The sequence below is a fragment of the Trachurus trachurus genome, assembly GCF_905171665.1.
Source record: "Trachurus trachurus genome assembly, chromosome: 16".
In the NCBI taxonomy this organism is placed as follows: domain Eukaryota; kingdom Metazoa; phylum Chordata; class Actinopteri; order Carangiformes; family Carangidae; genus Trachurus; species Trachurus trachurus.
The window spans coordinates 28,223,711-28,238,908 of NC_139902.1; the positions used below are offsets into that span (position 1 = coordinate 28,223,711).

Genomic DNA, 15,198 nt, shown 5'->3' on the forward strand with positions numbered 1-15,198 from the left:
AGCCAGAGAGGTAGTGGAGTCTCCGCCCACATTCTCTACGACGTCATCACGCTACGTCCATGGACTACGTAAAGGTCGAGACTCGAGAGTTCTGTGTTGCTAGGCGACAACAGTACAACCACAGAGCTGTATCTTTAGCATGCTAACTTAACTGTTTACAGTTAATTCTCTGGTTTATTTAAGGAAAACTGGTTTGAAAATAACATTAAACCAGAGCTGTAAACCACAGGTGTTCATCAAGATCCGATATTATATCGATTTAATGGATAATGATTACAAGTTCCTTATCACAAACTGTCCATCCAGTTAGAAATGATCGATATGAGATTAGATCATGAACACAATCGCTTCCATTCATACCAGATAATAAAAAGCTACTAAAATATAAGCAGACATTTCTATTCTTGAGCTCATCTAGACATTTAAAGGAAAAACCTTTTTTTGTTGTTGTTGCCACATTTTGATTAGTGTCTCAAACTTGGAAGAATTTGAACTCATGCTATACAAAAAATAAAAAAAATCCTGGTTTTACATGACAAACAAAAATCTTTTCTTTTTGGATTTATTGACCCTCCTGGAATAAGACCCTCACATTGTTATTCTCGTTTCTTTTTTTGTTATTTTCTTTTCCTTAGTCTTGTAAACTGGTTCACATTAATTGTTTGTAATTGATGATACTTCAATAAAGAGAAAAAAAATAATTAGTGTCAAAACTAAATATTTTTAGAATTTAACAATTAGTTACCCAAAATAAGGGCACATCTTAGAAGAAGTCATGTTCAATGTTTTTTATTTTGGACCACTGACTGGTTGATCATAAAGATAGATCTATGGATTGTTACAACCCTTAAGTTAAATCATTTTGTGGCCAAAGTCTAAATGTAAGAAAAAGAGATCAATTTTAAGACATTTTGCTTTTTCCAAAACGTGTGGGACGACAAACACCTGAATTAAACTGATCTAATCATGTTTTTCAATTATTTATTAACTTGTGTGCAAACACCAGTCAACGAGCAGGAAATCAGATCAGATTCATCACAGTTTTATTTATCGATAGGCCGTTGATCAGAGTGGATGCGAGAACATCCCATTGTCCATCAGTTTGTGTCTCAGCTCCAGAGCACGAAGCCCGACCTCTCTCCTGGCTCCACCTCGGCCCACTCCCCGTCGTCGACCACCGGGCCGCTCCCCGAGTCCTGCAGGGCGGAGGTCACCGTCACCACCGCGGAGTGAACGGTGCGTTCATGGTGCTCAGGTCTGCTGACGCCGCGAGGCCTCGCCATCACGGCCCCCTGTGAGAATCGTCCCTGTGCTGCTCCTGCACTGTGCGTCTTCTTCTTCACTGCTCCAGTTAATGGACTCAGATGAAGAGCTTTGCCACTTTCTTCTTCAACGACTCCAGAGTCCCAGAGCCCGGGTGGGTGAGGGGACCGGTCCGACTCCAACCATCTGATCTGTGGACTGTGAAGCATCAAATCATCATCAACAGGATCATGTAAGGGGTTTATTTCTCCATAACAACCGACCAACTATATAATACATTATCCCACTTATTACACGGTTTACGAGTGAAATAATTAATTTGAAACATAATGTTGATCAAAATACGACTTTCTTCAATTTATAATAATTGCATCATTTAGCGAATCTGCATGCCCGGTCACGTCCGCTGTTTTGCCGAGCCTCCTCCCGGTCGTGCATTTGAAGCCTTTGATAATAAATCAGTGGATGGATGGATTACCATACACGTGTTACGGTGTGTGTATTGTGTGTAGTCGTATCTGTCATAAACAAGAGATTAACTTTAGGCTACTGTTTACGGGGTGCCTTTGTGTCGCGGAGTCGCGGTGCCACCGAGACGAGAAGAGAGCTGTGACACCGGGTCAGAGGCTCTGATGGAAGGAGCCTCCACTCTCCTTCTAACAAGTTACAAGTAATTTATCTAACATCACTATTAGTCCAAAGCCGTTTAATGACGGTAAAAATGAAACATTAGGTAAATAACCTGCATAGTTTCTCTTTTCTGTGCTGCGCTGATGATCAGAGCAGCGTCCCTAGCAAGCAACGGTCTGTTATACTTGACGACGGTCATCATTATACAGAAATAACAGACCGCAGAACGCAGCGATGGACCAATCAGAGAGCAGCATTCAATAGAGCCGTGTAATAATAACTTGCCTTAGCGTCCTGGTGTCCACTGATTTCTGTAGAAACTTTAACGGTTCTGACTTCAGGAGCCGGTTCAGCTCCTCCTCGAACTCCACCCGGCTCAGTCCTGACGTCCCGACATCCAGAAAACCAGGCGGGTCAAACTCAGACTCACCTGAATCCTGAACAGAACCAGACGAGGCTTCGACATCAGAGCCGTTTAGACTCGTAGCACTGGTTGTTCCAGCGTCTCTGCAGCTCATCTCATCGTCATCGTCACCACCGTCAGGACAGATGTGAGGGATGGAGATTACAGCTGTGGAGGTATTTGTCTGATCATGATCGACAAAGCTGGAGGAGTTTGTTGTGGAAGAGTTCGTTCCAGTTTTGTATTCACGCTCTTCTTCCTCCTCCACCTCCTCCTCCTCCTCTCTGGTCCAAGCCGTCTCGTTTCCTCCAGGTCTGATCTGCTCTGGTGTGATGATGTCATCCTCCACCTCCTCCTCTTCCTCTTCCTGGCTGACCGCAGCACCTTGCCTTCTCTCCTCTCTTTCTCTTTCCTCCTCAGGTTTTATCTCAGTTCCCTGTGGAAAGGTCTGTGCTTTCTTAAAATACTCGTCGTCCAGTCTTTTTTCCTGTTCCTGCTCCTCTTCCTGCTCCAGCTCGTCTCGTCCCTCCTCTGATTGGAAAGACATCGCCCTCATCCTCGGTCTCATCCTTGCCGTCTCCTCTCCACCTTTCTGTCCGACCAGCCAACCTGGGCTGCTCACAGTGCTCTTCACAGCTGAGGAGAAAAGTTAGAAAAGGTTAAGAAGTCTGAAAAAGGTGCTTTTATGCAATAATGTATTCTACATCTTCCTGTAAACAGATGCATGGAGTGGGAATAACAGTCCCAGAATACTATGTATTGTGAAGAAGAGTATGAATATGATCCTCTGCAGATAATAATCAGTGTTACCGTTTCATCTTTTTTATTATTTCTGTCCTGTGTTTGCCTCTTTAAATTGTCACCTGATGTGGTTTAGACCAGAACTTACAGTCCTGCGTGTCGGAGCATATGGAGTCACAGCAGGAGCAGACTGAGGGTGAGGCCGCCAGCTCCTCCCACCTACACATACAAAAGAACAAAGCCGTCCTCACCTTTAGTACAAATATTGAAAAAACATAAGTGTTTAATTAGTCTGTTGTAATGCCGTCGGCTCGTTTCTCTGATCCAGATTTCTGTTGACTAAAATCTTAAAAAGGGATAGTTCAACATTTTGGCAAACTGGCCCATTGCCATAATCCCTATAGTCATAGCAGTAGGTTCGTTACCTTTAAAGCAGAAGTAAGCGAAATGTTTGTGTTAATATACTGTAAATCTGAAATAGTTGTATCTTCCGACAGCAATCACTTATATAGAGTGTTTGGTTTGAAACACGGTTCTGTCAGTCACTCTGCTCTGCTGTAAGCCGAGGAGAAAACTTTCCTTGTATCCTACAACCTTTATCCAATGAGGAGAGAGAACGGCATAAAGGGGCGGTCCTCTCTGTGTGTGCAGCCAAGGGATGCGCGTGAATGTGGTGACGTAGGGACGAGGGCGGGGACTGCTAACTCCATCGGCTGACAGGAAGTTAGCCAAAACGACTGGATCACTTACTTCTGCTTTAGCTGTCGGTGCAAGCTATTTTTAGAACAGCGAAGCAGAGCCGCGAGCTGCACAGAGCTACAATGGAAAGGCTCATGGAATTTCTTGGTTTCCCTCCAACAACTCCAAAACGCTCTGGTGGACAAGTTGTGACCTGAACATTCACCACGCTATGAGATAATAACAGAACGTTACCAGACAGAGTTGTTTTCGAGGTAAATTCATGCCAAACCGCTGATGCGCGTTCCTGTCCGGTCGGCACACAGTCTCTGCATTTGCCTCTAAAACAACTCTGTCTGGTAATGTTCTGTTATTATCTCATAGCGTGGTGAATGTGCAGGTCACAACTTGTCCACCAGAGCGTCTTGGAGTTGTTGGATTGTGTATTTGATGAGTTTGATGAGGGAAACCAAGAAATCCCATTAGCCTCTGTAGCGTTAGCCTGGTCGCGCCCACACTAGTGACGTCACGCCTCGCAAAAGCGCTGCTGACTTCTAGTCTGGCCAACCGTGCTATTAACTGGATTTCTGTCTCCCGAATTTTCGGGAACTCCACCCTCTTTTTCGAGAGCCAATCAACGTCGAGCCTCTCCAACGGCTCTGGGTAGAGGCGTGTTGCAGTAGAGCAGCGACCGGAACCTCATTGTAAACAGCAGCATGGAGCAGCGGACAAGAGCGGTGTGATTGGTTTAAGCTTCGACACCGCCTATTCTGGCTTCGACCAATAGCAGACTGAGGCATTTGAGGGGGGCGGGTAAAACAGGTTTGAAGGATGCGCTTTGAGAAATGGATTCTCTTAACGTCTTGGCCAGACCCAATGCTGAGTATCAACATTGGAAAGTCGTGCCAACCAGGCTACTGTAGCGTAGCTCTGAGCAGCTCGCGGCTCTGCTCCGCCGTTTTAAAAACAGCTTGCACCGACAATTAAAGGTAACAAACCTACTGCTATGACTATAGGGATTATGGCAATGGGCCAATTTAAGTGTATTTTGTTTTCTTGACTTGGGAGGGCTGACTCAGCAACTTTGTGTCTTACCTGCCGGCAGACGGGTTGTAATTACACGACTTTGCAGTGAAGGAAGGAGAGAGACCAACTGACATCGAACAGTGGAGGAACAGGACCTGAACACAAACACACAAAAAATTATGAATAAAAAGTGAAACAAACAAAACTGCTTGATAAAGAAAATGTCCACTCATCTCCTGCTCTACTGTCAGACGAGATAAACGAGATTGACTGAGAAACTGAAAAACACTGTGGATGCCGACTCTCTGACTAATCGCCCTCAATATGTTTTGGTTTAATGATTATTAAAACAGGAGCAGAAACTGGAGGCAGACAAAGTTTTAGTGGAGGTTAAATGTAGTTTGCTTTGAAGCAGCTCCAGGTTTCACTTCATCTCCACTGGAGGTCACTGTGTCTGAGGTGGAGAAGGTTTGGCTACAGGAGTCAAACACTGAAGGTCCAAGTGCTTTAAAACAATAAATATGCATGAGTGCAAGACAAAAAGATGAACTAACATTTTTAAAACATTAATGTGAAATAAAATTGTAAAAACGTAAACGTAATGAATAAAATCAAGTAAGTAACCTTTTCTAAACGAAAACCATCCTCGTTCACTTACAACTAGAACCTTTTTCCCCCCGAATAGACACAAATGCACCAGGTGTTGATTAAACATTAAAATCTCTGCTACTTGTTTGAACTAGGCAGGCAGCTTTTTTTTTATTTTTAGAGTAATTGGTGGAGTTAATTTATCCCAGATACCTGGAGATACTGGTTTTACCGGTCTTGCACACATGATGAGCTACTCCAGCTGGAGTTCAGACACCTATAGAGACTCTCCCATCTGTCATTCAGTTTTTCACAAAGAGGGATTAATTATTTTGAATAGGTTTCGAGTTTGTTATTTTTTTGTGAATTGTGGGGTTTTTGTTCTCTATTGTAAGTCTTATTATCATTAAAATATTGTCTGTAAGTTTATGGGGAGCCACTGTTTTAATAGAAAAATTATTTGGACTCTAGCTAAATAAAAATGAAATAAAATGAATAGCAAAATAAAGAAACTTCAAGGCAAAGACAGCCTTTAGGTTTTGGAGGATATAAAAAAATGTGTTGATAATTCACCTGTGAGACTGCTTTGAAGAGAAAGGCATCGACAGAGAAGCGCAGCACGCTGCCGCCCGCCCACAGGAACCTGGAGCTGCTGCCGTGCCGCCTGCTGTCCATCATGCAGCTGCACAAACCATCAACACACCAGAGGTGACAAACCAGTTTTATTTGTACGGCAACACGACTGCATTCTTTAAACACAAATGACTCACCCATCCTTAGCGATAATATCCACTCTGGGCGTACTGTTTGGATCTGCGGAGCTGGTGGCATAGCAGGAGTCCACATACAGCCTCTCCCCGGCCAGCAGAGCCCCCGTCTGGGCCACAAAGTTCACAGGCTCCCCTAAGGAGAACGAGTGGCCTGGAGGGAGGGGCTCCCACTCGGCTGGAAACACACACACAAACACACACACATGCATTTATACTTTGTCTTGGCTGATGAGATATTGGAAGTTAAATTTTAAATATTAGATTTTAGACTTTTATTAAATTTCAAATAGAGCTGGCTACAGGGACCATACACGTCTGTTGTTTTAACAGTCAAAGATACTAAAACTCAGGGATCAAAGAGAATATCAAACAGCACAAATCATGTTCAAAGCAAAAAAATAAATAAATACATTAGTCAGAGGGAAGGAAAATATAATTTAAGGGGATTGTTTTACTTCACGAAAGCAAAAGTAAGAACTACAAGGAAAAGTTCTTGCGTGTCGTGTCTACAGTATATGTGGTGTGAAACTATGGAGCAGCCTAAAGAATGAATTAAAGCAACGTCCAAACATGGAGCAAATAAAAGTAAAAAGACATAAAGTACTTACTTTTTAAAAAAAGTTTTTATTTACCTTCAATTTTTTTTCCTTTTCTCTTTTTGAAGGGCAATTAAGGAAGTGCGACAAGTGATTGATTTATTTATGATTTGTGGAAAAGTGCTGGGATTCAATGAGCACAGCTTCTTCTCACTCCTTTTTGAAACTGTATGATTATCCTATTTGTGTTTTTGTTTCCAACTTTTTTTTCTTCAACTTGTTTATGTTATTTTATTTACATATGAAGGAACAAACGGAAAGTGTTGTTGTTATTTTGTTTTACATGTTTGAAATAAATATTACATGAAGCCAGTTTTGAAACAGACCCTGTCAGATTATTCAGTTAACACAGGTGGAGGTGTGGGTGTGTTACCGTTGCAGACAGTCAGGCTGAAGCTGAGTTTACTCCTGATGGTCTTCATGAAGGTCATGTGCTGAACTTGTGGACTGTAGCCGACTTTATACGAGTAATGAAACCTAGGACAGGGAAAAAAAAGTCTGATGAAGCATAATGAGCAAAGTAAAAGCTGCTGAAACACCTGACGGGAGACAGAAGATGGTAGTCGTCGTCGAGAGGTGATAAGACTTACCTGTTGTAACGGCAGTAGATGGGAAGGTTTAGAGGTACGACTCGGATGACATAGCCTTGTGGAGGTGGAGTGTAGCACAGTGTATAGGAATACACCAGCTGACCCCCAACAACCTGGAAGACAGGAAGTAGATTTAAATTAATATCAATATAATTTGAAAGCAATCTAAATATTAAAAAAACTGTTGGAATCAAGCAGTATTTCATTATCCATATCCGTGTTACATGTTTCCTCTGTGGTCAGTGGCCAAGATCTGTGGCTGCCATTGGTGTGTTTACAAGAGAAGAGGTTATTATTCATCCTCTATCATTTGTAAGACATGCCTTTCATGTTCAGGGACAGCGTATACCCTTACAGCCATCAGGCTTTTACATTCTTAAGTGGACTTATAGAAAGGAAGGCTTCTGTGCAAATATGAATGATTTTTTAGGTATCTGTTTTTTTTTCATAATAAACCTCTTTCTTTTTTTATATTTATTGGGAATATTAGTCTGTCTTTACCGAGTTTCTAGTGTCTTACTGCCTTGTGTTTTTGTAATTTCGTTCCAGACAGTACATGTAGCTGCTATGAATAACAATAAAATGGGCTCTGACTATGACTTTATTTTGAAACTCTCTTGTTAACATCCTGGTTGAGCTCAGAAACAAACAAAAAAAAAGTCAAATTATATTTTAGTTTCTATTTGTGATTTGATATGAATGGACGTGAATAAGCCGATAATATCCTCTTATATTGAACTTGGTGATATTTTAACATCAAAATTGTCCACTGAGTCGATATCATTAACATATCGTGATTTAAAGGTAGCCTACATTTTGTAGGAATTACTCCCATAGCGTCATTGCGTTTGTATACCGCAAGCAACTCAATCCTATTTTTCATGCTGCATTCAGTGAAATTGGGCAGACGGACAACAGCCGCTGCAAGGCAAAACAATACAAGTGACAATATGTTGTCATGGATGTCTATTGTTTACCTGACCCACGTTTTACCGGCTTTCTCTCCACTTCTGTGACTAAAATGACATGACGGCCGTCTGCCCGACTGCAGGTGAATGCAGCATCCAGCTCTATGTAGCCTAGATATGAATGATATGGATGGCAAATTCAGAGCTTACCGGAACACTTCAGTTTGTTGATGGGGGGGATTACTGATTAATGAAAAACAGACTTTTGAACGAAATAATCGATTTTCGTGAATAGATAGGAGAAGTTACACAATGTCCCTTTAACTAAGGATTAGTACTATCCTACCTGAGCCTCTCCTCCACACTCCGTCAGTCTGTAGTGGAAGTACAGGTACCTCGGTGTGACGAGGCTGGGTTCGCACGTGCCCAGACTGAACAAGGAGGGAACGGTCCACGCGCGCAGCTGGAAGCGGTCCACGCGCACAGACAGTTTGTCGTATCCGCAGTAGGCCTCCACGGCGCGTGCAGTCGTCCCCTGGTGGTGGTGGTGTGGACCCGCCGGCGGCAGCAGCAGCGCCGTGAGACCGGCGGGGACCCGGGGCTGGTTCCGGGGAACCGGGCGGAACAGCTCCGGTGCCACGAGCGGGCCCAGCGCGTGCTGGAACATGGGCAGCCGGTAAAATGAGGCGCGTGTGGCTCCGTCCTGTTTTACCGGGACCGGGGCCGGATGGAATCCCGGCTGTGACCATGTCGCGCGCTGAGCCGTTACCGGACCCCCGACTGTGCTGCGGAGCAACGTCCAGAGAAGCCACAGGAGCAGCGGCGGCGGCATGACGGGATGAGCGGAGGCAGCTGGACTCTGAATGTCGATCCAGAGTGAAGTGAAGGTTCCTCCTCTTTGGCGCCATTAACACACCTGCTGCTGCTGATTGGACCACACAACAGGTGAGTGTTGGGCACTTTTCCCCAAAAAGTAAAAAGACTTGCTAACCAACTCACTCCGTATCCCTCCGCGGAGGAAGAGGCCTACACTTCCAGATCAGAGCGATAGATGTTCCAGATAAACGGCTTTTTTCAGACTACCGTATTTGATGGACCAGAAAAAATGTGTATGGTATGTAGGCTACCTTCACTTTATCAGGTGTATTATTTTGTGATGGGACTTCTTGAGTCGAGTAATGGCGGATTTTATTGCCAGTAACGGTAACAGCCGGGGAAACAGTAACGTAACCTTACAGTCTATGAACGTAACCTGAACGTAACCCTCGTTACTGGAAAAAGTAGAGCCATTAGTAAGGTCAGTGGAAAAAAAACAACAACCTTACTAGGCTTCCAGTAACAAGTAAACAAAAAAAGTTAGGCTACTGTACGCGGTAACTGTTAGGCATAGGTATATCTATGACTGTTAGGCTACTGACAATAAAATGTGTTACTTGACTCAAGAAGTTTCAGTCCATCACCTAGTTTGAAAAAAAAAAACGTTTATCTGGAACTAACCAACTCACTCAGTAGTATCCCTCCGCAACGCTGGGGAAGCCTGCCTGTGTGCGGAGGAATACTGAGATAAACTGGCGGTTAGGGTAAGGAGGACGAATTTTGTCATATTTGAGCATTAAAAAGTCAAATTACTTTTATAATGTAGTTACTCAGCTACTTTGGGGGAAAGTAATGAGTAACTCTAACTAATTAGCCCATTTTCCCCACCATCACCACCAACGGTCATATTATGATGCCAACGGCTAACACAACCATACAACAACAAGCACTTCCTGTTTACTGGACCCGTGTGAGCTAGTTAGCTAGGTAACAAAACACTTTGACGGAATAATATCTTTTGTGCTCAAAATAGTTTTGTTAAAGGTTTAAAAACTGTCTGACTCTCTCCCTTTCTCCTTCGCTTTCTCTCTCTGTTGTGTGTGTGTGTGTGTGTACACCGTGTACTCATTCGTGCTTTGCTTTTTTTTTTTTTTTTGGCTTCTCGCGGCTGCCGTAACGTTACCTAAATGCTAGGAGTAGAGGCGCAGGCTAAACGGAGCCGACAGACACCAGCGGCACCAGAAGGTAAATAAATAACCCCACGGCTCACCGGGAACCGGGGAGAGGGTGGGGGGGAGTTGAGGGGTGGGGTGTGGGTTTTTAAGGGTGGGGGGCAGTCGGTGTTAACGGTGGTTAATGTTTAACGTGACGTCGCGGTGTGTGTTTGAGGGTGTGTTGGTTGGTTGGAGGACGCTAAGTAGATCCGCGTCTGTCCTCAGGTTGTCGTCGCTCTGTGTGTGTGTTGCTAATGATGTAGGCCGGTAATCGATCCTGCTGCTGCTGGAGGTGAGGTGGGTGATCGATTATTGTTGCTTCATTTCACGTGTCCTCCTCCTCGGGTGTAACTTGATCCGATCCGATCTGATCAGAGCCACCACCGGTCCGGTTCGGTGTTCTTCGTTCGTGCTGTGTTACGTTACCGACCGAGAGATGTTGTAGTCATCATCAGGGGGTCTGGGAGCACCGGGACACCGCGTACTGACACACACACACACACACACACATAGGCTACATACATACATTGCACATGCATGCACACATAAGGGCTGGTTTTTAAACGTTGACGGACACGGCATTGTTTTACATTAGATTTGAACAACATGGCGTGAAATAAACTGTAAAACCCGACAGATGGTGGGGTGCAGCAGGCGGAGGATCTGTGTTCACTGAACCACACACACACACACCACCCATCTTCTTTAACCTGCAGTACTGTGGACTGGAGGAAGGAAGCCATACTGCAGACACAGCTTTAATGCATTAAATTATTACCATTATTTATATATATATGATAATCAGAGAGTGCAAACTGCCCCACAACATCAGCTTCAAGCTTGGAGGTGCCCTTGGAGCTGCAAAGCTGTGCAGGGCAGCTCCCACTGTGGAGATGGATGGAGAGGCTTATTGACTGATCATCAGTAGGTTGGTTGGTGCAGGAGCATCGAAGTGAAGGCCTCAGTACCAGGAAGGAAGCACCTGTCACTGCTGGCTTTGAGTGCCAAGAAATAACATATTCTAGATGCCATGGAAAAAAAACAAAATGACATGCTGCTGGAAAATTGTATTTGATAAATATTTAGATTCATAATCATGACATCTCGGCTATTTTTTCTTTTGTCGATAAAAATAAGACATATTTATGAAATGTCTGTTTTTTTTCAGCTTTTCTTTATCTAAATGTGTTTTAATATGAAACCAAAGAATGTAACAGGAAACATGTTGGCAGTACAGATTGGGCAAAAGTTAGATAAACAATATTTATCTGGTTATCTGGAGGGAGTTTGGCTCAGTCACTGCAGTAAGTTAAGTAAACCTTGCCTCTTAATCCAAATACAGAGTGTCGTACATAGGTCTTTAAATAAGTCGGGTTTATAGGAAGGATCTCCTATCTATTTTCCTCCAGGATATTTTGTAAATTTGCAGTTTGGAAATGTTGGAAACAGCCTCTGAATAAAAAGAGAGATGTTGTAGGGGATTTGTTTTTGTTCACCAGCCTGAATAACATGAACAACACTGTATAGATAGTTTAACTCTCTTTGTTTTTGACTGTTTTGACTGCACATTTTCATTTAAAAAAATGACACTTTGTTTTATGACCACAGTAAAACAACAGAACAAGAGCTACAGATGTAATTGTATTGTTATTATATTTCCTCCTTTGCAGGACCGAGTGGTGCAATTCCTACGTCTGCAGAGAAACCGCAGCAGGAGGGTCAGACGTCAAGGAAACGAAGCTTCTGTAATTCATGTGCCCCTCCGTCTCCGCTGGGCAAGATGAGTGCAGACAGACCCAAACGCAACATCATCAAGAAGAAATATGTGAGTGCAACTTCCTGCCTCTCTGTTGATGTTCAACATTATAAGGTGGTAATCTGATCTTTTTTAGATCAGTTTATTTCCTAGTCTTGGCCTTACGATAATCACAAGTCTTTAACTCTTTGTGATGCTGAACATAATCAACAACAGATAGATAGATAGATAGATAGATAGATAGATAGATAGATAGATAGATAGATAGATAGATAGATAGATAGATATGTACTTTATTAATCCTGAAGGAAATTCAGATGTGGTCAACTGCTCTCACAGAACCAGTCTCACACAACACAACAATAAATACAGGTAATAAATAGCTAAAAATATATAACTGGTGGTAGAACCACTTGGCTTAAAAACAGAAACAAAAAGACAGAAGTGTTCCAGTGCTTCTGCCTTGATGAGCTCTAACAAAACCAGAAGCAGGAAACCTGGCAGACAAACAATCACAAGAGCGACATTGACGAACGGGAAACACTGGCGAAAAGTCCGAGGCCCCGATTAATATCGACCATCCATAAAGAGGAGCGGATGGTGGAGCTGTGAGCAGAACAGCCCAGCATGTTTGACGTTAATTTCTACTAAGTGCATGATGGGAAAAAACTGCTAAGAAATCTAGTTGTAGTCCTGTAAATAGTGACCCTGCAAGATTCAACAGTCGTTGTAAAATCTCAGTCTGAGACTAAAAACTCTACAACTTGTCTTTAGATGTGAGCAGTTGTGAGTTGATAGTTTTCCAAGAGTCTTCTCCAAATTTTTTCAAAGTGTTCTGGTGTTCAGGTTGAAGGTTACAGCAGCCAGAGGACGAGTCTGTGGAGACCAGAACCAGGATCAGAACAGTTAGCACAGTTAGCATCTTTAATTTGTTTATGCTGCAGTTTTTCTGTCTGTGAGCAAACACGGTGATAGTATGATGGTACATAGCGGCTGGTTAGTGCTCACTGCTTTTCACAATGCATTGTGGGATACTACGAGTCCACTATGTAGGGTATTATGAACACTCACAAAGCTTTAACCATTCTATATAGTGTACTATAGGGAGTAGTGGTTGTTCTAATGTAAACTCTCTCTTCTGGCAAGGTTTCAGTTTTATTTTCTAGTGTTTGTTCTGCTGTTTACTTAGCCTAACCTTTAGTGTTTTTTTTTGTCCTTTAAGTTTTTATTAAATTTCTTATATGATGTCAAACATCAAACAAAAGACATCAGACTTCAGCACAAACAGTTCAACCATGTTAAACGAAAATACACAGAATAAAAAAACAAAATATACTTATAAATATACATACACACACAAATCTCAGCACATCGCCCCAACACTAAACACTATGTCCACAAGATAGATAGATAGATAGATAGATAGATAGATAGATAGATAGATAGATAGATACGTTTATTGTCATTGTCATTTCCACAACAACTAAATTAAAAGTGCAAAAAGCGCATATGATGATATATACAAGTCATCCTCCCCTCACATGTTATAGGCACCTATTCCTCTCTTATATGATTCAGAAAATGACCCCAGACCCGGTAAAGTTTCTCTTTGCCATCATTCAACCTTGCATTCATAGGAGGCATGAGATGAATCCAGTCACTAAACTCTGGTCCTGTAGTGTTTTGATCTTTCTCAGCACCCGTACTTTCCTCTGTTTTGATGTCGTTAATGTGATTTAATTGTCAGCTAACGGTGTCTCTCTCTGTGTGCATTGACAGGACATCAACGATGGGATGCCGTGGTGTGAAGAACGTCTGGTCCGCAAAGTCCTGTTCCTCTCCCTCAGGGAATTCAAAGACACACACCGTGCCACACACAAACACTCACACATACGCGCAGCACACAAGCGCTCGTGCAAGAACGCGAACGCTCTGCACGCTCTGCGGAAGGCGCACACACAGAAGAACGCACGCACGAGGCAGGCCGCCGCCGCGCACACATCGTCATCGTCGTCACGGCAGAGAGTCACGAGCAGACAGGTGACGACAAACACACAGAAACAGAAAAACACACACGCGCACACTTCTTCTGATCACGCACACACCAGCAAAGGGCAAAAAAAGAACAGCTCGTCTCAGGACTCACACACGCCAAAAAGTAGATGCACCTACACACTGCAGAGCGCGGCGCACAGACAGTCGAGAACATGTGCAGGGAGAACCACACACAGCAAGACAACGAAACAAAACACACACACACCCCGCAGGAGCTCGGCGTCGACCACCAGGACGCTGCGCAGCAACGCCACGGGGACGCCGCCGCCACCGCCGCGGCGCTCCAAACACACACGGACTGAAAAACACACACACGGTGCTCAGCGCAAACACTCAGTGAAAAACACCTGCACACCCGAACACACACAGACGCTGCTGAGGAGGCCCGGCGCCGCCCGGACCCTGAGGTCGCACACTCCGACCAGCATCAACGGTCAGTACCAGCAGCAGCGCTCGCCTCCTCCTCCTCCTCCTCCTCCTCCTCCTCCTCCTCCTCCTCCTCCTCCTCCTCTGCCCCAGGCTGCACGGCCGCGTCCACTCGGATACAGGTTTCAACCAGATCGTACCTGGATCTTTAAAATGACACACTAGTGCAGGGATTCCCAAACTGTGGTGCACAAGCTGTTGCTAATGGCGATGCTATGGGGTTATATTTTACGGTAACACTTTATAATAAGTACACATTATTAAGCATTAGTTAAGCATTAAATACAACACATGAATACTCATTAGTATGTAGTTTATAAACACAGTTAAAATGTTTTACACATCATTGATAAGCAGTAACTGTGTTTATAAACTACATACTAATGATCATCATGTGTTTATAAATGAAGAATTTAGTATTTATTAATGCTTAAAGAAAGAGATACTTCACCCAAAATCGATAATTCACCAATTTTCTACTCACCGTCATGCCAAGGAAGGGTCTGGAGAACTTTCAGAGTCATCAAAACGCTTTAGGAGTTCCAGGGGGGGTCCGGCTGGCAACGGGTTTTCATATAATGGCGGTGAATAGAGTTCACTTTTGAATCGTCCAAAACACACACTATGAAACATCCAGATACCTCCATACTGCTCGTCTGTACTGACCCAAGTGTTCTTCCATGTTTACATCATACATCCAATGGTTTACAGCCACGAACGAACATCTCGCAGCAAATC

At 43.5% G+C, this 15,198-nt stretch overlaps 1 long non-coding RNA gene across 1 annotated transcript; it reads left to right on the top strand.

Moving 5' to 3' along the window:
• The first annotated feature begins 10,220 nt into the window (after nt 1–10,220).
• LOC310999514 lies at nt 10,221–14,273 on the top strand. The gene is made up of 3 exons (XR_014596054.1): nt 10,221–10,254; nt 11,894–12,048; nt 13,759–14,273. It is a non-coding gene; the product is annotated as an uncharacterized lncRNA (long non-coding RNA).
• The last annotated feature ends 925 nt before the right edge of the window (nt 14,274–15,198 follow it).